Genomic DNA, 22,458 nt, shown 5'->3' on the forward strand with positions numbered 1-22,458 from the left:
TAATTAAGAGAAACATCAGAGCGCTAGGAACACAAGAAAGAAAACAAGGAGAAGCTGAGAGGTGAATCTGAAGGCTCCTTTGTGAGCACTAACGTTTTGTTATGGTAAGTTTTATGGAAAATTGTATATTATCAAGGTGAAACATTAGATTCCATGGTAATCATAGGCAAATTTTGAAGAGTTTATTGTAAGGCAGTTTTCTGTTTTAAAACATGCAACATTTTATATCTAAATGGAGTATGGCAAATGCTCAGTCCATTTCTGATTTGGAATTTTGGGACAAAATATGCTTTTACTAACAAACACAGATTGATCAAAGCAAAAGAGTTTTGTGAAAACATATCAGAGCTGTTGAACTTCTGTCTCAATGCAGATTGCTTTCTGTCAGAAACCTGCATGGTTTTCTTGAGGTTTTGTGGAGTGCCAAATAGTCCAGGAATGTTCTTTGCTAATGGAATGGAAACCATTAACAGGAGAAAAATAAAAAAAAAAACCCAAATAACTCCAGTCTTTCTGAAATGAAAAGAGTTACAGTTTATGGAAAATGTCAGAAAAGTCCATTTCATATTCAACTAGCATAAGATCAAGTGTTGAATAATGTTGTGAATCAGAAAATCAGAGATCAGGCTTTTGATCTTTTGTTTATTTATATCTAGAAAAGATGCCCTCTGACTTCCAAACTCCTTACCATTTTCCTAACATTGTTTCATGTAATAATTTCTGTGGCATTTGGGCTCCTCACCTGTTCTCTGCTAACCTAGCTAGAATGATGATTTAAATTTGGTATATTGTGTTTGTTATTTCTGATTAGCTGGGATGTAATCACTCCTTGAACACATCTCATCAAGTGACTCGAGATTGAGTTGCATTTAGCTTGAACAGAGAATAAATCTGTATCTCCAATTTCACTCATTCACTTTGATCATTCTGTTCACCTGAATTCAGTAGTAGTTTGCCAGACTGAAGTATTCTTTCACTTTTGAGTCAAAGGCTGCTCAGCTCATACGGTGATGGAATAAAAATACCAAAGTCTGAAGTAGACATGGGTAGGAATTCTATATGTGTTCACCTCTGAAGTCCCTGGGGTCAGAAAAATGCTTACACTTAGTTGAAGTCATTTTCCCCCCTGTAGGTGTAGAGATCCAAAACTGTTACCTCAGTCTCGCCTCAAATTAACACTAGGAATGAAGCCTTTGACCCTTTATATGTGATTCAGCCTAATGCTTCGCAGTACATAGGGAGCTTTATTCAATCCTGTAAGGAAAAGACTTTAGTTTCTCGTGTCCCATGCCCAGTCAACAATATTTCCTTGTGGTGTAGTCATAGCCAAGCACTTATTAATAATCCTACTACTGGCTATAAGTACAAAAAACCAACTGAACAGTGCCAGGTAAATTTGGTTTACTTGGTACTTTATATTAATGAGGGTGCATAATGGCACAAACCTGTTAATGTTTGACTTGTATTGTTAGCTCTCTTCAGCACTGTGAAAATACTGCCTGATGTTGCATGTGTTTGTTTTAAAAGCATTTTGAAGTTCTAACTGTACAATGATGTTTATCCCTACTAAGGCTTTTGTGTATGAGACTGATTTGTTCTCACCAAATGAATGAACAATTATGTCCTCAAAAGAGGATTTAGAGAGAGATACAGTATTAAAGAAGATTGGAAATAGCACATCGGTAGTGAAGGATATTGAATTACACAAGTTGACTCCCAGAGTGTATTCCTGCATAATGATTTTGGCCATTACAGTGAAATAGTATATTAAGGGAATAAAAGATTGTCAATAAGGTATTTAATCCTCCACTGCTGAACCCAGAATACTTATATTTTACCTTTTAATAGCAAATAAGATACTTCACCTTATCAAACTGCAATAGGTTAGGAGAAAAACTCTGTTCCTTTAGTGTTGTATATCAGCCTTAGGGTGAAGGTGGGGTTAAATTCCTCTGTCTAATGCACATTTGTTCTCATTGTAAAGCTAATCTTGTAATTTCTCACCAGACTGGCAATCTTGGGAGAAATGAGCTAGTACTGAGGTTAAATTACTTCTCACCCTAAAGGAGGCAAAGGATATTCTTGGATGAATGGCTCAGCGTGACACGTTATAGATAACTAAGGTGTTGCATAATACCAAGTCTTGGCTTTTGGCTATGGAAAGAGCTTTAATCCCACTTCTAGTAGCATAACTGTCTGGAAAATAATAAGGCTTTTTGGAATAATTCAGTTTTACTGGTAGTCTTTAAAATCAGACTGTCCCATTTTATGTTGTCTGTTGATTACTGATCTCAGAATTTTCAGTGATGGCTGGAGCCATTAATGCAGTGACTTTCTGGCTGAAGGATGTAGTGTGTTGATTTTTTTGATGAAATGTGCAGTATACTGGAAGTTACTGGTTTTTGATTTATACAACAATAAGTGATAAAATCCCTTTTCTCAACAGAGCAATTGATCTAACATTTTTAAAGCCCTCACATGGATGCTTACAGATTTAAAGACAAGAAACCGTGTAATGCTTTCAGTGATTACTTTAAATTATTCGAATGAATCTAAGAAAATGTAGATAAAACCCACAAATTTGTTTAAAACAGATTTTGCAGTCTGTCTCTAGATTACTGTTTCTTGAAAGCACTGATTCTTCTTTTCTGAAACAGACTAAATTGTATTAAAGTATAGAGCCATAGATGGGGTTAAATAATAATAATCCTTGAATTACTTATTTAATGCCTATTACCCAATTACTTTTATCTTGTAGTAGATTATTTTTTCATTATTTTCACCTGGGCCATGTGAGAATAACAAGAAATTGCTAGCTCAGCAGAAAGCAAGGGTATTAAAATATGAGTGGTTATTAAAAGCCTTAAGAAAGGGAAGTATTTCAAGGAAAAGTCTGGATTAAAAGAAATTAGAGTGCCTATTAAAATTATTAAGATAACACAATTGTGGCTCCATAGTTCAAAAAGTCAAGTGTTTCTTGAGGGCAACATCCCTTCATTTGCCAGTAGTGCAGAATTAAGGGGAGAGATTCACTTTGCTCGGTGCTCTTTGATGTATCTGTGGAAAAATTGGATTAATTCAGCAGGTTTTTTGGACATGTTTTGGTTGGAGATGGAAGACATGGTGCTCAAAATGTCAGTGAATTTAATAGAGAGGCAAGATGAATGGTATACTTAACCAGTGAAATTATAACTTTATAAAATGGGCTGTAGGCTAGTAAGAAGGTCTTACACGGTAGTTGGCAATCACAGATAACAACTTTTGTATAAATGTATAGAAACATCAATTAAAAATAATGGTTTGAGGGATCAGGTAAATTAAGGAGCTGGAACATATCAATGTTGATTTTAATCTCTTGATTAGTGAATCACTTCTGGAAAATCCTTAACTGCAGATATATATTTAAGCTGATAGTATGATCTACAACTATATGTTGATCTGAGACTTTGATACTTATTAAGAAGTTGTAGAAAAAGTAAATACATTGAGGAATGTAGTGTTGAGATGAATTTTGGGGCCAGTAAGGGCCCAGGTGAAAATAAGAGTAATAAGGAACTGAATTTCTGTTAAAACCCAAATAATAATAATTGTACTGAAACGGCAGGAAATTCAGTGAACAAGATAAATAGAAGGCACTTCCAAGAGTGAACCTTACAGTTGCCCAGAAAAAAGACAGAACAACTTACTTTAGACAAGAGAAGAGCTCTCAGTATGAATTTTCAGCAGTAGGAAAGAAATGTCTTTAAAAGAAAAATGGCTGCTCAGTGTATGAGGAAAGAATGTGGTAGGTGAAAGACAGAGAGCTTTTCTGTCCCTTATCCCTTGGTGATCCGCCATTCCCACTGAGGAGAGAAGGGGAGAAAAAAGACAGGGAGGAGGGGAAGCCAGAGAAGGTAAAGGTCAACAACAGATGCATGATTTCTTTCTTTTTATGTATTGACTGACTATGACAGGATTTTCTCCATGATTTGTTTTGTAAAAATCTGTTTCATGATAGTAAATACTGCAATGGTAAATGTTAGAGTAAGTTCCAGTGCAAGTTACAAAATATCATTTACATTTCTGAAATAGGATCATTAACACACAATTTTCCAATCGTATTGAAAGAGTGAAGTAGACTGAGCTTGGGACTTCCAGTCCTTTTTGATTTTTTTAAATTTTTGTAAATATTTTATTTTAATCAGTGCTCTTTCTTTCTGTGTAGGGAAAAGCTGGCTTCTGTGACATCTGTTATAGGAGTGAAGCTATGAATTTCATCCATAACTTCCAACATCTGGGCTTTGTGTAGATGGGTGAGTAGACATCTGAGATAAATGCAGTTAAACTTATTCTTTCTTAATTCCTTTATCTAGGCCATCATACCTATTAATAGAAATGGTTGAAGGACAAATTTTTATTAGATATGGTCAAAGATAAACAATTATAGTAGGATGGTCTTAAAAGGTATTAATAGCAATGATCATAAATCTTGGGAAGGTCAAGAAATTATTATCATCAACAAGAATAGGTCTTATGGAGTTGAGGCCATCATTTGTGTTCTGATTGTTGTTTGTATCATTATGTACTATTAATATAAGGAAGTAAAAGCTCCTTTAGTAGAGTTTCTATCCATTCTGTGTCTTAGCTGCAGAAGTAGGTAACGTGAATAAGCTGCTCGAGTTCTATGTTATCAAACTAATAATCAATTTCATGCTACTTAATAAGGATCTTTTTATACAATTTGCTGGCCTTGTCATGGCATCCAAACACTTTTGTTCTCCTCCAGTTTTTGATAATTCAGGTGATGTTTCTGATTTCTGCCATCTGCGGAAGCAGCACTAGCAGCACAGGGAAATGATAGGGAACCCCCATCACAATGTCTTCAGATACAAGAAGGATCATTAAAGTTAAAACTCCTTCACACCTGCTTTGGATCCATCACCCCTTGAACTGCCTGATATGCTGATGGTGTGGGCAATCCAAATAGCTGCCTTACCCTGAGAGCCAGCAACTCCATTTCCAAAGGAGCCATGTTTTCAGAACAAATCTGTCTCTTGCTCTCTCTAATTTTCAAGAGATTCTTTGTGTCTGTCACTTCCCTGCTACATGTAGATTGTGTGTCAGGGGGCTGACACACAAAAGGCCTCAATCTCTTAAGAAGCTGCCACCAGAACACCTAATAGACTGTCAGTTTGAATGTTTAAACGAGACACAGCAAAGGAGGGAATAATGCTTTTAACAAAAGTGTGGTGGGTAGACTAGAAAAAAACCTCAGCCCCACTGACAAGGCAACTGGAAATGTAGTACTTGTGGTAGAAGGGAGATATTGATGAAGGCATGAGTAACAGGTGAAAAATGGTGCTTAGATTGGGGCTACTAACAGGAAATAGAGAAACATTTGTGGCTGTAGAGAGAAGCAGGTAGGAAATCAGGTTAGGATTAGAATTACATTAAGCAGATTGCCTTTTTGTAGGATGCAGTGTTGTCGTCTCCCCTTGTGATGATTGTTGTTTGAGCAGTATTTTAAAGCTACATCTGTGTATGTAATACAACTTTGTGGATAACTGAGCCCTGCAAATTCCTGTTTGTACATCTTGCAGATATTTTATGCCACTACAGGTAGCGGCATCTTCAAAACTATGCACATGGCATTATCTGGATTAGGGATTCAGAACTTCCTGTATGTCAGCAGCATCTCAGATTGCCTTGCTCATGATTGCAATGAGGAAGGTTAGAAATTGCAGGAAAAGTTTTGTTCTACTTTGTGCAAGTGATATATTTGACCATTGCCACTATGAAAGCATGTTTGCTTTGGTATATGTTCTTTTTCAGTAAGGCCTATTTGTTTAAAGCTGTGGAATCATAATTTAATCCTAATTTTTCGGTTGCCACATACGCCACTTTCTGCCCAGAAATTATAACCAAATACACTTTGATTTTTATTTCTTTTTTTAATGATTGTAACCATAATTAATTAACTCATACTCTGTGCAAATACAGTTTCACACAGCAGTGGATTTTTCTTGGACTCTATGTTTGACTGTTGGTCACTGGTACTAAGAAATTGGTTACATAAATTGCATGTTATCATTTCAGCTTTGTTGGCTGACAGACAGCAGTCAACAGTTACAAGCAGTGGAAAAGTGTTTCTACCATTAGTAGAAAACCACTGTTTAAAAAGAAATGAAAAGTGTGTGGAGGGGGGAAGGTTATCCTCCATGATCTATGGGTACAAACTTTTGTTCCTATGTTTATAGAAAAGTGTGGGGGGGTAAAAAGCATATACAGATCAGAACTACTTGATGTTGAGAATGTGCCACAATTAAATCATATATTGCTTCCTCTTTATATTTACCTTACCTATCTGATGTGGTGTTAACATTGAGAAAGGTATCTAAGCAATCTCTCCCATGTGATTTCTGCATCTCCCCATATCATAATTTGGTATCCAGTTCATTCATAGTATGGAGCAGTTAAAAAAATTTTCCAAATTTCATTGTGCAGGGATGAGTGCTCTATAGATAATTATATAGAAATTGAAATATTTAATTGTATAGAAAAATGCAATATTTAATCTGCATTTAAAAAGGAATATGTCAATACAGAAAGTTTTTAGAGGGTGGCGGTTCCAGAGCTGGAGCCTTATAACAGTCTTCTGGTATTTGTGGCATATTTGAAAGCCTAGTGGGTTTGAAAAATCTATGTGGGCTTCCTTTTTAAAAACTGCTTTGTGTAGTATTACTGAAAACTTATCTGAAGATTGTTTTCTTTCTTTACTGTTTTTTTATATGCATTTGTGAAGTGGAGAGAAATCTAAAATAATTGTTTCTTTAGTCAGAGTAAGGATTGATGAACAGTTCACGTCTTGAAAATTCAATTTGATGGTACCCAGTAGTTCCAAGATGTTCCTTCTTGCCAAGCTGGTAACTTTTGTGTGAATTAGCTTTACATTATTTTTATGATTTTTTTTTTATGGTAAGGTTTCTCTTATTTCATTATTTTACTCTATGAATATAGTCATGAGTGTGTCTTTACTTCTGAAAAATACATATATGCATATATTGTGATCCAAGATGTTTTATAGTATGTGTGAAATAACAGGGAAATATTAGAAATTTTAGAAATATTAGTTTATATTATTTATTATTCATTTATATATTATTATTATTAGTTTATATTATTTAGAAATATTAAGTTTGCATGAGAGCATATAAAGCAAACATTTGTGTTGCTGTAATGTCACATGATTTTTTTTAAATTTCTGTGTCTGATTTCTGTCTCATTATTTGGAAGCCTTTAAAATAACAGGAATTTCAACACACTAAATAATCCTGTAGGATAACCGCCAAAACTTATTTCTACACATGCTACCTCATTATAGCAGCTTTTTCTGATTCTGTTTTGAACGTGTTCACTCACAGGTAGTGCTATTACCTTTAACTCAGTTTAAATGTGCTAGGTACTGTCACAGTTACTACGATGGGCAGTGATCCTGGAAGCAGAAGGTATGCATGAATCTCAGACTTAATGCAAGAGTAGAGAAGCATGGCAGCCATTAGAATTACTGTTAATAAGCAAATATAAGATGATCTATGGAAAAAGAAAACCTTCCAGCATTTTTGTCTACTTTGAACTTTTAAACATTTTCCAGTGTGATGTTAATATTCAAAGTAAATATATCCAAACTGATAATTTCCTTTTCAGCTATCTACTTTCCCATTCTCTGTTCAGAGCAAGAAGTCTAATAAATTCCAGCATTTGCATTTTAGTGTATTAGATGGAAAATAATATGTAATTAAAATATACATATTATATTTTTGTATATAACTCTACAAGGAAAATGCAAGTTATCATCTGTACCTGTGCGGCTTCTGTAATGCCAAACATCAGTGGTGACCAAAGCCTACTTTGCAGTATCCCATCAAGCCATCATCTGGCTTAAGACAGGAGGCAGACACTGTGCTGGTAAAATAACTGCACTAGGTCTGTTCTTTCACTACTTGTTACCAGCATCAGAGAGGTCTGCATTGGCTCTAGAGAAAGTTTTAGTCTTCAAGAATCAATGCATTTCCTCAACTAGAGTAGTCCAGTGCAGCTACAGGAATGGAGGAAAAGTTGTTTTGTTGTGGCAATGGGTTTGTTGTTGAGAGACAAGACAGACAAGTCTGGATACAATAACGTTGCCCTGTTTACTGCTGTTTGCTGTTTATATGATTTGTTTTTAGAGCTTCAAGACTGAAGTGGCACGATGGGAATGCAGACAGAAGCTGTTGGTGGATGTGTTCTCTAATCACTTAAACTTACAAATGTAACCTAAAATCCTGGCAGGGTTCTTTCCTCTAACTTGGTTGCAGACAGGATTTCTGTACAGATGCAATATATGTTAGATCCTAAATATGTGTTTATTAAATGGAAAAATCCAGGTCATGCTCTATTCTGTGCTGTATCCCATTTTCTGGCTATCTAGTTCTGTAAAAAGATTTCTGTGCTTGGAACACTGTTTGGGCTGTGAGCACAGAACATGCATTGTGCACTTGAAAGGATTGTTTTCAGATGTGTGTACTACAGGGCAGCCATTTCAGAAAACATTTGACCTCAGGGGAAAAATTTCTAGAAAGTCAATTAGCATTCACCTGCCACCTCATGGAGTGGCTCTAAACTGTCAAACTTGTTTGAGTGTCTCTTTATACTGCTATGGTTTGATGTGTGCTGGAGAGGAAGAGCCACCCATGTTCTCAATAAATGGCATCACCGGTAGGTCTGCAGAGCTTCCAGTAGGTCCAAGCTTTAGGCTTTTGTCATGCATTCATTTTGGAAACTCTAACCAAAGCCCCTTCTGCTTTCTTCAAGAAAGATGGAAAGAAAAGAGGTCTGTTTCTCACTGAGGCAGTGAAATACCTTTCCAGTGCTTGGATTTATTCCATGATGATTTTCCATAGAAATTGGACTGTTTTTTCAAAAATGAGTGGCCCAAAAAAGAAGCCATTATAAGTCAGTCTCTGTCTCTCTCTTCATTCCTACCCCTGAATGCTTGATCCACTCATGCCTTTGGCTACCTGTTTTGCTGATAACTTGCCAATTAACAGGTGGCAAGTCCCATGTTGCTGGATGTTATTAAATAAACAGTTTTCCAGATGGCCATAATATTACATCTTTAAGTAAAAGTACACAAGCTTGGTGTCAGCATCTTATTTATGGAATGCTTTTGGCTCCTGAACTGCTTGTTGAAATTGTTGTAAGCCATTTGGTCACTGAGAAGTAATTGTGTATTACTGTAGACAACAAGCTGTTTGCATTAATTAGCAATCAAAGCATATTGCCAAATGGGGAATAACATGTCTTTGACATCTCTGCAGATCCTGGTAACTGAAGCAGTGCAAAGCCATGGATTCTCCTTTGCTGCATGTTTATAGTATGAACTTTCAGTCCATCTGCCCATATAGCCATCTGCAAAATCACTAGGGCAACAGCTGGTAGAAATACAATCAAGGGTTGGAGAAACAGCATATGAAGGTACAAGGGAGTTTGTAAAAAGACATTGTCTTTTGCAGTAAAAGTAGCTTTTTGTGAACATTTCACGCAGTTTCCAAAAAGGGAAACACTGTGGATGTTGTCTTGCTTGTAAGCACGCTCTTTTCACAAGTTAAGGAAGAGATGTAGTAAATGTGATCATAAGTAACTTGAACCAGCTTTAGGGAAACAAATAAAGCATGATAGAAGGTCATGTGTTCCTGTTTGCCTTTTTTTGTGTCTGATGACCAGTGAAATCTTTGTTGACAAAGTTTGTCATGATTTGTATGTTTCTAGGAAAAAAAAGAATATTAACTACATAGTACATCCATTTGTCTTTTAAAATCAAATTAAGGTGGCTTTAAGAATTATCTTCCTGGATCTATGCAAAATAAATGCGCATGTCACTGGGAACTGTCGTGCTGCTGTGGTGGTTTGGAGTAATTTTCTGTATGTGTTTTGTAGTGCGAGTGATAAGACCAATTCTGACTCCAGTGCTTTGAAATATTATGGCATTTTAAATTATTGAGTGAAAGAGAATTGAGTGCTAAAATAGTTTGGGGGCCTTTTAAATAGTTTGGGAACTGTGTTTTGTTGCAGTAGCTACCAGAAACCAGCTAGAACAGCAGCACACATATGAACCTAGGTGTGCACATTTGTACCTACCTGGTAAATGTGGTTATTTGAAATCCAGCTGTGCCTGTGTGATTTCTGCCTATTCTTTTGTGTTGTTTAGAGAGCAAAGACACAATGGGAGAGAGGAAGGAAAAATACATTCAAGTGCAGATCAGTGCTTCGCATTTCAACTTTTTTGAAGGAATGCATGTATTGGGAAATGCATGTATTCATTTATGCTATGCTTAAGAATTAAAAATATTTGCTATTAAAATTGCCAGGTTCTCTGAGTTATTAAGCACAATATAATGAACCCTTTGCAGAAAATAACTAGAATGTGATCTATGCCTGCAGAGGAAGCAAAAGAGCAAAACACATTAAAAAATAAATTAAGGTAATGCAAAATAACCTTAGTTCCACTGTAGAGAACTTTATAATTGCACTGATCTTGTTAAGCTGCTCTTACACATTCTGTGCAGAAGTACAGTATGATCATGTGTCATTCAAAATTAGGATCTTTCATATTTAGTGTTTCACACATGAATTTAGTGTGTGCAGGTAGGGACATTTCAATAGATTAAGGTATCTTCTAGGCTGGAACTCTTAACAGCTCCCATCAGGACTCTGGGGGTGTACTTTCATAGTGTTTCTGCGTTTTGGCTTGCCCCCCCCGCCCCAAGATGTACTGCTTGCTTTTTGTTTACTTTCAAATGGCAGTGACTGACGTAATCTTTCAGGATCTTATTCATGCCTGTAGGGTTATACTGGAGGCCAGGACTCCATTCTCTGCTCTAGTGGCTTGCAAGGGAGGGATATGACTGAATTGATTTTGGAATAACTAAAGAAATTTCTGTAACAGGATAAGCCAAGCTAAAGCATCTTCACCAAAAGGTACAAACTCAGCATAACTGTCCAATAAATAAATAACAAAAATTCTCCCTTGCTCTGCTGTCTTTCAGAACAGCCTCTCTTCTAGAATGTTTTTCAAAACTTCAGAGAATTCACAGGCCTTAGCTGTGTGTGGATTTAGTTACAGGTTCAAGACTTGTTACCCTTTCTTAGACAGCTTCTAGGGGAAACTGGTGCCCTGTGTACTCCCAGGGGCAAAAGGCAACTGTGAGCAGAGGAATAGTGTATGATGACGAAGAACATTTAATAGGGGATCATTTAGCAGGGGATTTTCTGCCAATAATGCATACATCTAAAGGAAGAACACAGATAGCTTTCTTGCCTGCTGAGGGAGATGTACAAAGCCATGTATACACCTGTGAAGTTGGACCAAAAGATAAATATGCACGTGAGAGGTAACAGAGTAGCTCATCGTCACAGTGGCTGCAAAATGATAGTAGTAGCTGACAGAAGTGGAAGGCACAAAGGGAGGAGACTGGAGTGGGAAGTGTGGGCAACTTGGATCTCGGTGCTGGCTGGGGGGCTATTGTGTTTGGAGGAGCTGGCATATCCAAGGCTGTCCTTGGATGTGAAGCAGTACGAAGACATTCGTTTACATGTATAGGTAGCCAAATCAAATTAGCAATCCTACCATGATACTACAGACATATATTCGCAAAGACAGGTTGAACTAAGAATGCCATGGTGCCTGGAAAAAAGCACCTCAATCTAGGGCTCAAAAAGAAGTGGGGTTTGGGGATTATTTTTTTTTTAATTGATTGTTTGTTTTTGTTATGTAAAAAATGTTTGCCTTTGATTATTTTGGAAAATGTGTTTAGACACTTTCAGAATGACTTTACTTTTTGTTTGAACGATGACATATGTTAAGATGGAAAAAAAGTGAAATAAATTGATTTTAAAATGCTCAGAAAGTAAGCAAACCAAACTTTTAACTTTGGTCAAAGCAGACGTTTCAGACTGTGTTTCACTAAATATATGACTTTCCTCTTTTTTCTAGAGGTGTGTTTGTTTGCATGAAGGCTGAGTTGTAAAGGGGGAAGGTGTGCCTAAGAATGAAGTTGAGGAGATGCTTTCAGCTTGCCTGGGTTTGCTTACTTGTCAGGAGCAAGTGTTGCTCTGTTACTGAACCTGTTAATTTCATTGTTATGCAGTTCTGCTTTTCCTCAAAAAAACCTCTATCAGATATATTTAGATGTCCTCTTGGATGAAAAGCCACAGAACTAGATAGGAGTGCCCCTGCTAACTCTTGCACTGTGAAGCGGGTGCAATGTTGCATTTGAAACTCGTATGATATTTTAATCTTATATCAGTGTTTTGATTTTATACTAATCTTCTTGGCATTGTTCCTCAGACATGAAGATTTTAGCCTTAAACAATTCATTCAGTAGTTGAGATAATTCATAAAACCAATGGCTGCATACTTTTGTTCCCCTTTAGTTTTTCTCTTGTCGCACTTCATTGCGGTGAAAACAATTTATTTGCTGCTCTTGCTAGGATACGTTGGTCTGGCAGTGGAAATAAGATGTCATTTTCAGTGTCTCATTTGATCATCAACATAGACAGCCATCAACAAAATATTTACATTTTTCAGTGATGATTATGGATGAGGATGCATAAATCAAGGATGCTTTTCATTTTATAAGCTAAATTGATAAAGAGGAATTGAATCTGATGTTTTGTTAGGGCTAGAAAGTACCAAAATTACTCTGTGAACTATAAGCATGGCAATAAACATTGGAAACAGTCAAAATCAAGGCCTTGTTCCCTTATATTAATTTATTTTCACTATTTTTCAGTTAATTCTCACTGGTACCTCCCATTGATGTTACGTGTAAAAGGAAGGTAAAGTGTACCAGCTGTCTTTATATCTAAAACAATACAAATTCTCCATGCTCCAGTAATTTTCCAAAAATTATTAAAATTAATTGTTAAAATAGTGGTGGTCTGCACCACTTGAGCACTGATGTGTGTTTGGTCTTGGTTTGAACTTTTTTTTTCTTATAATCTAAATTTCTGGATTGGGCACATTACTAAAGACTTGCTGATAGGCAAAGTTAACTCTGCTTTTAGTTTCCCAACATTTTTAAAAAGAGTTTAGACACTTTATATATTAGCTCTGTAATTTCCAGTAAGTCTTTTATGTGAGGTCTTCTTCCCTCCTAACTATTTTGAAAACTTTAAGACCAAATGGGTGTTTAGATGTATACTCTCCCAGACATTGAGTTACTAGAAACTTGTAAGAACTTTGGTGATTGCAATGGTATCTACTGCCTTTAAATTCTTATATATGCTTTTATAATTATTTCATGTGTTCTCACAGGTGTTCTAATAGCATCCTTAAAACCCTGGGCTCCTTTTTTAATGAGCTATGAAGACATAATTTCAGAATGGTCAAAAAATACATAACAAAAGAAACTTAAATACCATATATATTAGTCTAAAAAATTCTTTAGGGGTTATTCAGCTACTGTCTCCCATTCAGCAATCCTGTATGCACAGAAACAAACCAGCTGCCTCTCATAAGCCAGCTCAATTTTTTGTTTTCGTGATGGAAGTGCTTTCTGACAATAGAAAAGCAAAGTTTTCAAGCACAGATGTTCGTGTAATTGTGATACAGTACAGTAAACACAGAAAGTATGGAGTGGCCATCCATCGTTTGTCACACTAATCTGTTGGTCTTGCGGGAGGTGTAGAAAAACAAACCAAGCTGGGTAAAAGTAACTAATTCATTTTACACATTAGAAATTACATTAAAAAAAATTACTTTGTTGTTGTTTTAACCTATATTTTGATGCCCAAGTTGACAGTGTTGTGCAGAGAGATGGCTTGAACATAACAGCAGCTACTTGCTTCTGCTGATGGGAGAGCCCAATTAATGTAGTTACACTAGTGTTGAATCCATAAGCGATACGGGACATTATGCAATGTCTTACTCCAGTGTGACTTACTCCAGTAATTCCACTCAGGTGCTCTGTCAACTTTATATACTTATGCAGTGGGCTGAGACTTGTATGGCTTTGGAACAGCTTCATGGATGCAGATGTCTGTCTGCATAAATAGATCCCAGCTTTATTTCCTGAAGTTGTTTTAGTGTTTCTCAGGACAGGCTGTATGCTCCCAGATGCTCTAAAACTTATGCTTTAAGTCAGTATTGTTTTACAGCCCTTCTGAACAGAGATCCTTTTGTACACTGGCAAATTAAAAAGCAAGTACATGGGATCTGGATTTGAATTTGAGATTTCCTGGATCCAACTACATGGTAACACAGAGTGAGCAGAAAACTATATGTTTCTGCGAGTGACAGGCTTGTATACTGTGTGAGATGAAGTATTGAATTTTTTTCAGGCCAGTGAGCTTTTTCATTGATGGGAGGTGTGTGTGTGGAAAACCTGATGTTTTTTCTCTGATCACTTTTCACAAGAATAAAAAAACTCTTTTAATCAGATAAGGAGAAATGGTCTTTTTCAGTTTTGAAACCTTCTACGTTTGATGACATATACTAACTTAGAAAAATTGCTACAGAGCCAGAATGCCAGGATTTATCTGAAATTATGTAGAATTGGTTTCAATATGTTTTTTTTAAAATAAGAGATTATATAAAGGTTTCATTATCTTTAGCTAGGAGCGAGTTACTTCCCACTGCTGGTAATTGTATCTGGCAATTATTGTCAGGGAAATAAAAATTGCCTCCTGTGTCTTTTGGTCACAGCTATGTCTTCCAATATGCCCCCTTAACGTTTCCTTTTTTCAGTCAGAGCATGAAAACACTATGCATAGTATCAGTATGCCTAACATGCATCCGTTTTATAAAGTGTATCATTCATGAGCCACATAGAAACCCAAATTGTTGAAGGGTATAAACACAGAGAAAGCTAATATTCCTTAAGGAAAATAAAATTATTTTCATATAAGACAACTTCTGGCAGGCTACCTTCTGTCCTTCCTGCAGTAAAATAATGGCTTTTGTCACTTGTTTTTAGTTTCAAACTGGCGTGCTGGAAGTATCTATTTCAAAGATGAAGGAAAAGTAAGACAAAAAGAGATTGTTACTTTCCCCGAATCAGTTTGATTTCTGTCATTACAAAACAATACCTTTACAGAAGATGTCTTTCAAAACCAGCCAGCACTGACAGATAAGTTATAGCTGGTCTGATTATTCATGCAGATATCAGCAGGTTATTCCAAGAGGGCTTTATTTCATATTGTTAAAGCTATTCTCTAAAAGAAACAGTAATCTTTTTGATGAGCATGGGGAACAATTTCTTCAATACCAATCCAATTTATTTGGACCCTCTGATTGGTGCTTTCAGCTAGATCTCTAAGCACAATATTAATTATTCATTAAGGTACTTGAAAGGAGAATATTTGCATAGCCATACTGTCAAAATTGATGAGGCTTTGCATATGCACCATAGGAATATCTTTCAACCTAGTGCTAAAACTAGAGATGATACTAATAAAATTTTTTAAAAATTATCTAAAAAGCCAATAATTTGCACTTTCTCATAACCACAGCACATTTATTTTTATAGCACCCACATGTCCTATTGAGAGATCATGAAAATATTCTTCCTACAGCTGGTCATATGGGTATAGAATAAGAAAAAAAAAAAACCCACAACAAAAAACACCTCAAGAACATTTGTATAATAAAAGGTCATAATGGGGATAATAGTAAAAAGGAAGAAAGGTTTTGGGTGAGTGGGAGGAAAGAGTAAGCCTGTCATTTAATATACTTATATCCACTTGGAAACACACAGACTGGTTTTATGGGAAATGGTAGTGTTCCATCAATATATGTATAGGTGGGCAGAGGGTCATCTGGCTACTGAAAGATCGGGATGCTGCTCTTTATGTGTGCGTGTTAAGGTGCAGTTTACTTCTAAAAAGATAAATTAAAAAACCCAAACAAAACCTTCAAACATTTTAAAAAAATAGTAAAAATTTCTGAAAAGATGTCGGCAATCGGGAAAGCTGCAAAGTGGCTGTACTATGACTTGGCTGCAGTTCCCACAGCTCTTTTTCAGATGAGGGAACCAGGCCGGAACATGCTCGAGCTTTTAGTCTTATCTTATTCCTTTCTCCCAGACCTTGGGCTGTGCAGGGGAGAAGCTCTTACTTCACACCACATTGAAACAGAAAGGAGTGACTTGCCTGAGTCTCAAAGTATTTACGTTCACAGTAGCCTTGCTCAGTTACTCTATATGAAACACTGACTGATTCATACTTCCTAGCAGAGAAGGGAAGAATGTTCTGAGTTTTTGAGGAATGGTGTCATAAATTTTGGTAAACATTGAACTAGAATTGGTTGGTTTGCCAAAAAGCAGGCTTAGCAGCCTCTGAAGCAGACAGCTAAAACTCTCTGAGACAAGAGGCATTTTTACTCACAAGGATGTCATAACATTTGTAGAATCATCTTTCAGAATGTGCTGAGGGACATGCAGGAAAAGCCTGACCCCTTGCTAGCTACTACTAAAGGTATTCCTTTTGCTAAAGCAATGTGAGATTTTAGTTTTGTTGCTGAGCTGCCTTTACAGTTACTCTAAAGGAGTTGTACTGCATCTACCTTCCTGGGATCTGACAGCAAATAGTGTTCTGGTCTGTGACCTCGGAAATATCCTGTAGTCAAAGGGAGCATCATAATGGAGATGTGTTCCTTACGTGGCTTACTTCTGCATAAACCTTTATCTTTCAGAGACCCTCTTTCCATATTGATATGAACGGAAGTGGAAGTGATGCATGCATGACACGTTTGAGCCCCAAAGGTTATGTAGTTTTCCTTGTTCAGAATTAAAACACTGGAAACGTCAACAGTGGATCAAGAGCAGCATAGACCCTTTGTGATTTGTTACATATCCACAGCAACTGATATCTGCAGTTTTATTGAGAGTCTCAAGATATTGTGCTTTTAAATAAAACTAAAGGTCTGAACTATAAAATCACATGAATATGTGACTTTCTTGCTTATTTTTAAACAAGCTGAACTTCAAGCCTCATGATAAACCCTCATAATTATTAAAAGCAGAAGAGAGATTGTTTTAAAGTTTATGATTTTTAAGCCAATGCAGATAGATATAGATGGCTGTATTGCAGAAAAAGATTCTTTTACCTGCTTCTGTATGAATTTATATGCACCTCTATGAAGTGTAAACTTTTTTTACTGAAAACCAAAATTATACCAGAAGTCTTTTACTAAATATGAGATGAAAAGTAAGGAAATGTATGCACGATAACTTCAGTGTTTATGCACTATGAATTTATTTTAGAATCTTACTTCAGCCCCGTTTGAAAAATAGAGAATTTGCAATATTAAAACAATTCAAAAACTAGAATATATTACCACAACAATCTCGGGTCGGTTTTAGTACAATTCTATTGCATCTTAACATGTGTGGCTACACTAGAAAACTAATTTTAGTGCAGATCTATGGAGAAACCATTACCATATAAATCAGTTATGCTTTCATTATAAAAATGAACTAAATTAAACAGAAAATAATATGCTTCGGTAATGTTGTAGTTCAGAAGCAAACCCAGAAATTAAAGTAATTCCTAACTGCGTGCTACGGGGTTTTTAAACTCAGCTTTGTCATGTCTTGGGAATTGCAGAGCAAATATATTTGATGATGCATTGATGATGCAAAGTTTGGAAATTTCTTAATATGCCAAGATACAAAAGATCAGAGGCCAGATACTGCAGCAGGTCAACTTTCATTTCAAGTGTTCTTGCTTTTTTTATATGTCTCAAGTTTTCTGCTCATGGATGGAATTTGGATATTCGATTTGCATTGTAACTAAGGGCAATCCAGCATCCCAATCCCTTGAGAGCCTTTGAAAATATGATAATCTTATCTAAAATCTCATTTACTTTGTTTTTACCTTTAACAGTTCTATACACAATCGGAGTATTATTAAAATGCCCTTTAAAGTGAGCCTGACAATATTGGGATTCCAATTCGAAACAAGAGCTGAATATAATGGAAGACATTAGGAAAGAGAGGAGCTGACTGTAATGGATGTTAGAGAAGGTATACATACAATTCCTGTGCTAGAATTGGAAGGCACCTAACAATGGAATTGGAAAAATGCAGTGCTACATTATAAGAGAATATGAATTTCATCAGTATTCATAACATATACTGATATTCTATCAGTGAAACGCTGCTGTAAGCATCAGCCCATTTGCATGCAGAGCAATGCTCTCTTAAATAGGAAAATAAATGAGGAGTTAGTCCTGATATGGGAAATGTTTCAGACTATTTCCTTACATTAAAAATTCAGCAGGCTTGGTATGATTGCTGATTTCAAAATTTTTAAAGATATAACCATAAGATGAAGTAAGTAACCACAAATGAAATCAAAATAAGGAACTTTTGATAATCATTTGGGATTTCATCTGAATGCAGTACTAGACCTAGTATTAGTTGTTATACTGCATGTCCCCTCCGTTTCTCTTTTCTCTCAACATAAAGTCTTTATAAAACATGCCCTGCAAGGTCTTGCAAACAATCCAAAATGTCTTGGATTGCCTCTACTTGGGTTGGGCAGTTCAAACCGCATTTACCTCTCTGATCCACATTGATTAAAACGTACAAACCAGATGTATTTCTGTTGCTTGTACAGATCCTACTGGCTACACACCTATGCTTCCCTGAAAAGAAGCAATTTTCTTAGATATTTCTGCATCCTACTTTGTTTTTCTGTAGATTTTTTTGCGGCTAAAACTTACAGACATCTTGGAGTGTGTGCAGGCATATTAGGGTAAACTCATCCTTAGCTTTTTATTCAGTCAACACTTTAAGATTAACTGCCTATAGTTCAAGGCTCTGCTGATTAAGCTGTGGTTGCTAACACCTTCTAACAGTGTACTTCAAAATTCAAGCTGAGCTTAGCCTGCATGGTTGATTTCATCTATTAAAAGAGCTACAACCGCTACAATTGAAATTGAATCTGACATCAAAAGTCACCCAAATGCCCATTAGGTAATAGAAAAGTGTGAAACAAGTTTACCAGTGAGCGAAAGGCATATGGTTACATACAGATGCTACAGACCTATTCTTTAGCTTTAATAAAACGGTGTCTTAGGACAAAATCCACCACAAGTATCTACAGATGTATGTCTGTAATAATAGTGAGCAGCTATTTCAATGTTCCCATTTGCGGAACAGAAACATTTATAAAACTGGTATAAGTTAACAGAGAAAAGGAATTGGTACACTTTTGCATATTGTTCATTCCACTTAATAGAGTGCACCTAAAGGGTAGTAGATGAATTGAGGACATGAATATTATCCTTTAGCAAGATATTTTTTAGGAAATAATTCAGATTCTGTTGAGAATGTGTCTACTTTTTTAGTATGCTTTTTCCTTAGGAAGATTAAGTAGATAACTTTTTTTATTGATGAGGTTAATGATTGTGTATATGGAATTAAAGAGTTTTAAATTCTGTTATCAATCTAGGCAAGATAAGTATAATTTGACACGAGATTATTTGGGTATTTCTGTACAATTCTATCCTGTATCTCCAAAGCCTACACTCACACCTGGAACCCCAGAAGTGGAAATCTCCACATTTATGGAAATAATGTGAATGTTGGAACATCTCCATGTTTTACAGTTGTGGTTTGGTGAAATGTCAGTGTCCAGAAGAGTAAACATCCTGGATGAAGAGCTTGATCAGGATATTACTACTGGTTTAATTTGTCAGTATGAACCCTAGCCCCAGGTATGCTTCAAATCTAAATTCTCATTTAGGTCTAACTTTCTCTGGATCCATCTCCTTGACTTATCTGACATAACCGCCAAATGTGGCTCAAATGTTTAATGTTTAGAAGTACTTTGATTTGAGGAAAAAAACATGTGAAACTTTAGGAGGAAATACCTGCACTGAGCAGATTTCCTCTTTAAAACAATAAGATTTTCATTTAAATAAACCTGGAAGAAAATATGTCTGGGCAGCCTGTACTTTGCAATTTACACTAAGGATATAGTCGTCGTTATAATTAACAAATATTTAGTAACCAAAGATGAAAGAGTTAACCTCTGCAAATAGCATGGCATATTTTCAGATTTTTGGGACTTGCTGGAAAAAAATGAAAAGTTAAAACAGTTTAGTCTGCAGCTAGAACAGTCAGTGTTTCCTTACAGTTGACCTATACTTTCAAAACTACCCTATTTCTCCTTTCTCTTGGCAGAAGTTGAAGAAAACCACCCATTATTTAACTGAATGTTTAAGAGAGCTTGGTTGTGATCTTTTAAATGAGTTTCTTCATCAGAAGAATCTGACGGAGTTACATACTGAAGCATGTTCCCCTAATAACTTTGCATAATGGTGCTGTTATGATGGTCGCTGCTGCTGTCTGATTCTATCTTGATGTTTTTTCCAAAGCCAGCGCTGCTTTGGAACTTTCAGATAACATTTCCATGGCCAATTGACTTTATACCATGCTGCAGTATCAAGTTAAATAGGTTAATTATTTTCTGCGTTTATTGTTACTGCTTTACAACAAGTACTTATCAGTATTTGAACAGAAGGAACTTAAAAGACACAAACATGGCTAGAAGTCAAAATACGTCTGGCAAGGAGAGGATCTCCAGGAAGGGTTCTCTTGTTTGTAGTACTGACTGGTACTCCCAAATAGAATTTATCTAAAAGTTACCTCTTAATTCATGCTGCTCACTGTCTATTCACTTTGGTAGACATGCAGCATGATGGTGTTTCAAGAGACTATTTTACTGGTTCTCTGCAGTGGTTAGACAGTGTTAGCACTTCTACTATGTATACTTCTCTCCATGCTCCCTTTACAAGTATGCTACTAGGTAATGTTGCAACCTTTCTTTGTCAGGATCATTGCAACCTCCACGAGATTAGTTGCGTACTTTCCTTGGTTACAGGACTATTGGATTGTATAGATTTCGCAAGCCACTAATGCTGACGTAGGTTAATTTTTTAGCTGCTGTGGGAGATTATTTCCTATTCCTTCAATTCATTTTATTCAAGAAAAATGGTTATGATCTTACTGAGCTGCTGTAAATTAGAAGGCATTATGGAGAAACAAATAGGAATTAGAAACAGTTTAATGAGTTTAACAAGATGAGTTTACTGTTAAAATAGTACAACTCAAACGGGAATCATGTGTGCTGTGCATTTTGCAATACATATATATTCTCTTTTAAAATTGTGAGTTGAAATTAATGGATAATTACAAAAAGAGCGGGTTTTATATATATATGCAAATAGCTAGTTGGCATTTAGTTTATTGTCATTTATCATTAAAAGTCTCCCTGTAAAATATTTTGAGGTTTAGCTTTTCCAGTCTTTTCTATTGAAGCTGTTTGATGTTCTATGAATAACAATTTTTGGAGTCAGGTTTCCACTCACCTGCAGCACAGTTGAACTCCCTGAAAGTCTGCACTTCTCTCTGTGGTCCAATAAATATCTTATTAACCTCATCCTCTGAGAGATGGCAGATCTGGGTTTGGTTTCCAACATGAGAAGAAAGGAATCTTTATTTTGTGGGTTTTGGAATTATGGAAAATACAGAAAGGGGTTTGCAAAAGACCTGGCTGCCTAATGGATTTGGCCCTACAGGGAAGTTGGATGGTGGACAACCTAAGCTATGAATACTGTTCTGATCCTTTGGGTGGAAGAAACAATAAGCGACTTAGTATTGAGCAGCCTCAGGTGCTCTGTGCTTGTTCAGTGGCTGAAATTTAAGGGACTTTATTGGCAGAAACTGAAGTAAGTGTGCCTGCAGGGTCTAACATGGGTGTCAAGGGACTAAGTTCAGCTTTTGCACCTAAGTGCTACAGATGATGGTACAGAATGTCACTACTGTGATGCAATGTGATTAGTTGGTAGTGGAAAATTTTTCTAGGTTTATAGCACTTTGTCAGGATTTGGTGGGCACATTACTTTCAGGGGTTTTTTCCTGCATCTTGTCCTAATGCTTCACTTCTGAGTGTGGTATCTGAAAGTGCTGTTGTGGTGCCAGGAGACATTTTATTTCCAGATTCTGTGTTAACATTTCTGGAAATATATTCTGCTAAAGGCAGTAATTAACATACTCGGGCAATCTATTGCATGCATCAGCAAGCTGAAATGGTTTGCTGTATTCATTTCCCTGATTTAATGGGTCTGCCCCAAACCCCTGGAGGATGGTTAAAATAGCTGCCTTTTGATTCTGGCTCTCAGTATTACTCCTTAGTAGACTGACTTTGTGTATCAGTACTGCCTCCTCCTGGATGAATTTAATCTGAGGTAGAAGAAAGGCACATACACAGATAAGTAACGTTGGGAGAACCCAAGGTGTGTGACTGTACGTGGTAACGCATCAGCTGATTTACAGTCAATTACCTCCTCCCTTTCCAGACATGAAGAAGCTGTGTGAGAAGTAAGCCCACCCTCTCATTTTCTTTTGTAGTGTGAGAGCCTGTTCACAGGCA

At 36.3% G+C, this 22,458-nt stretch overlaps 1 long non-coding RNA gene across 2 annotated transcripts in view; it reads left to right on the forward strand.

The window, feature by feature from the left end:
• LOC129210939 (uncharacterized) overlaps positions 1–22,458 on the forward strand; it is a 447,576-nt gene that overhangs the window by 128,700 nt on the left and 296,418 nt on the right. For both annotated transcript variants that reach the window (XR_008578673.1, XR_008578674.1), the window contains exon 3: positions 4,205–4,292. This is a non-coding gene — a long non-coding RNA (uncharacterized LOC129210939). The remainder of the gene's footprint in view (positions 1–4,204; positions 4,293–22,458) is intronic.

Source organism: Grus americana, chromosome 10 (assembly GCF_028858705.1).
Source record: "Grus americana isolate bGruAme1 chromosome 10, bGruAme1.mat, whole genome shotgun sequence".
Taxonomy (NCBI): Eukaryota; Metazoa; Chordata; class Aves; order Gruiformes; family Gruidae; genus Grus; species Grus americana.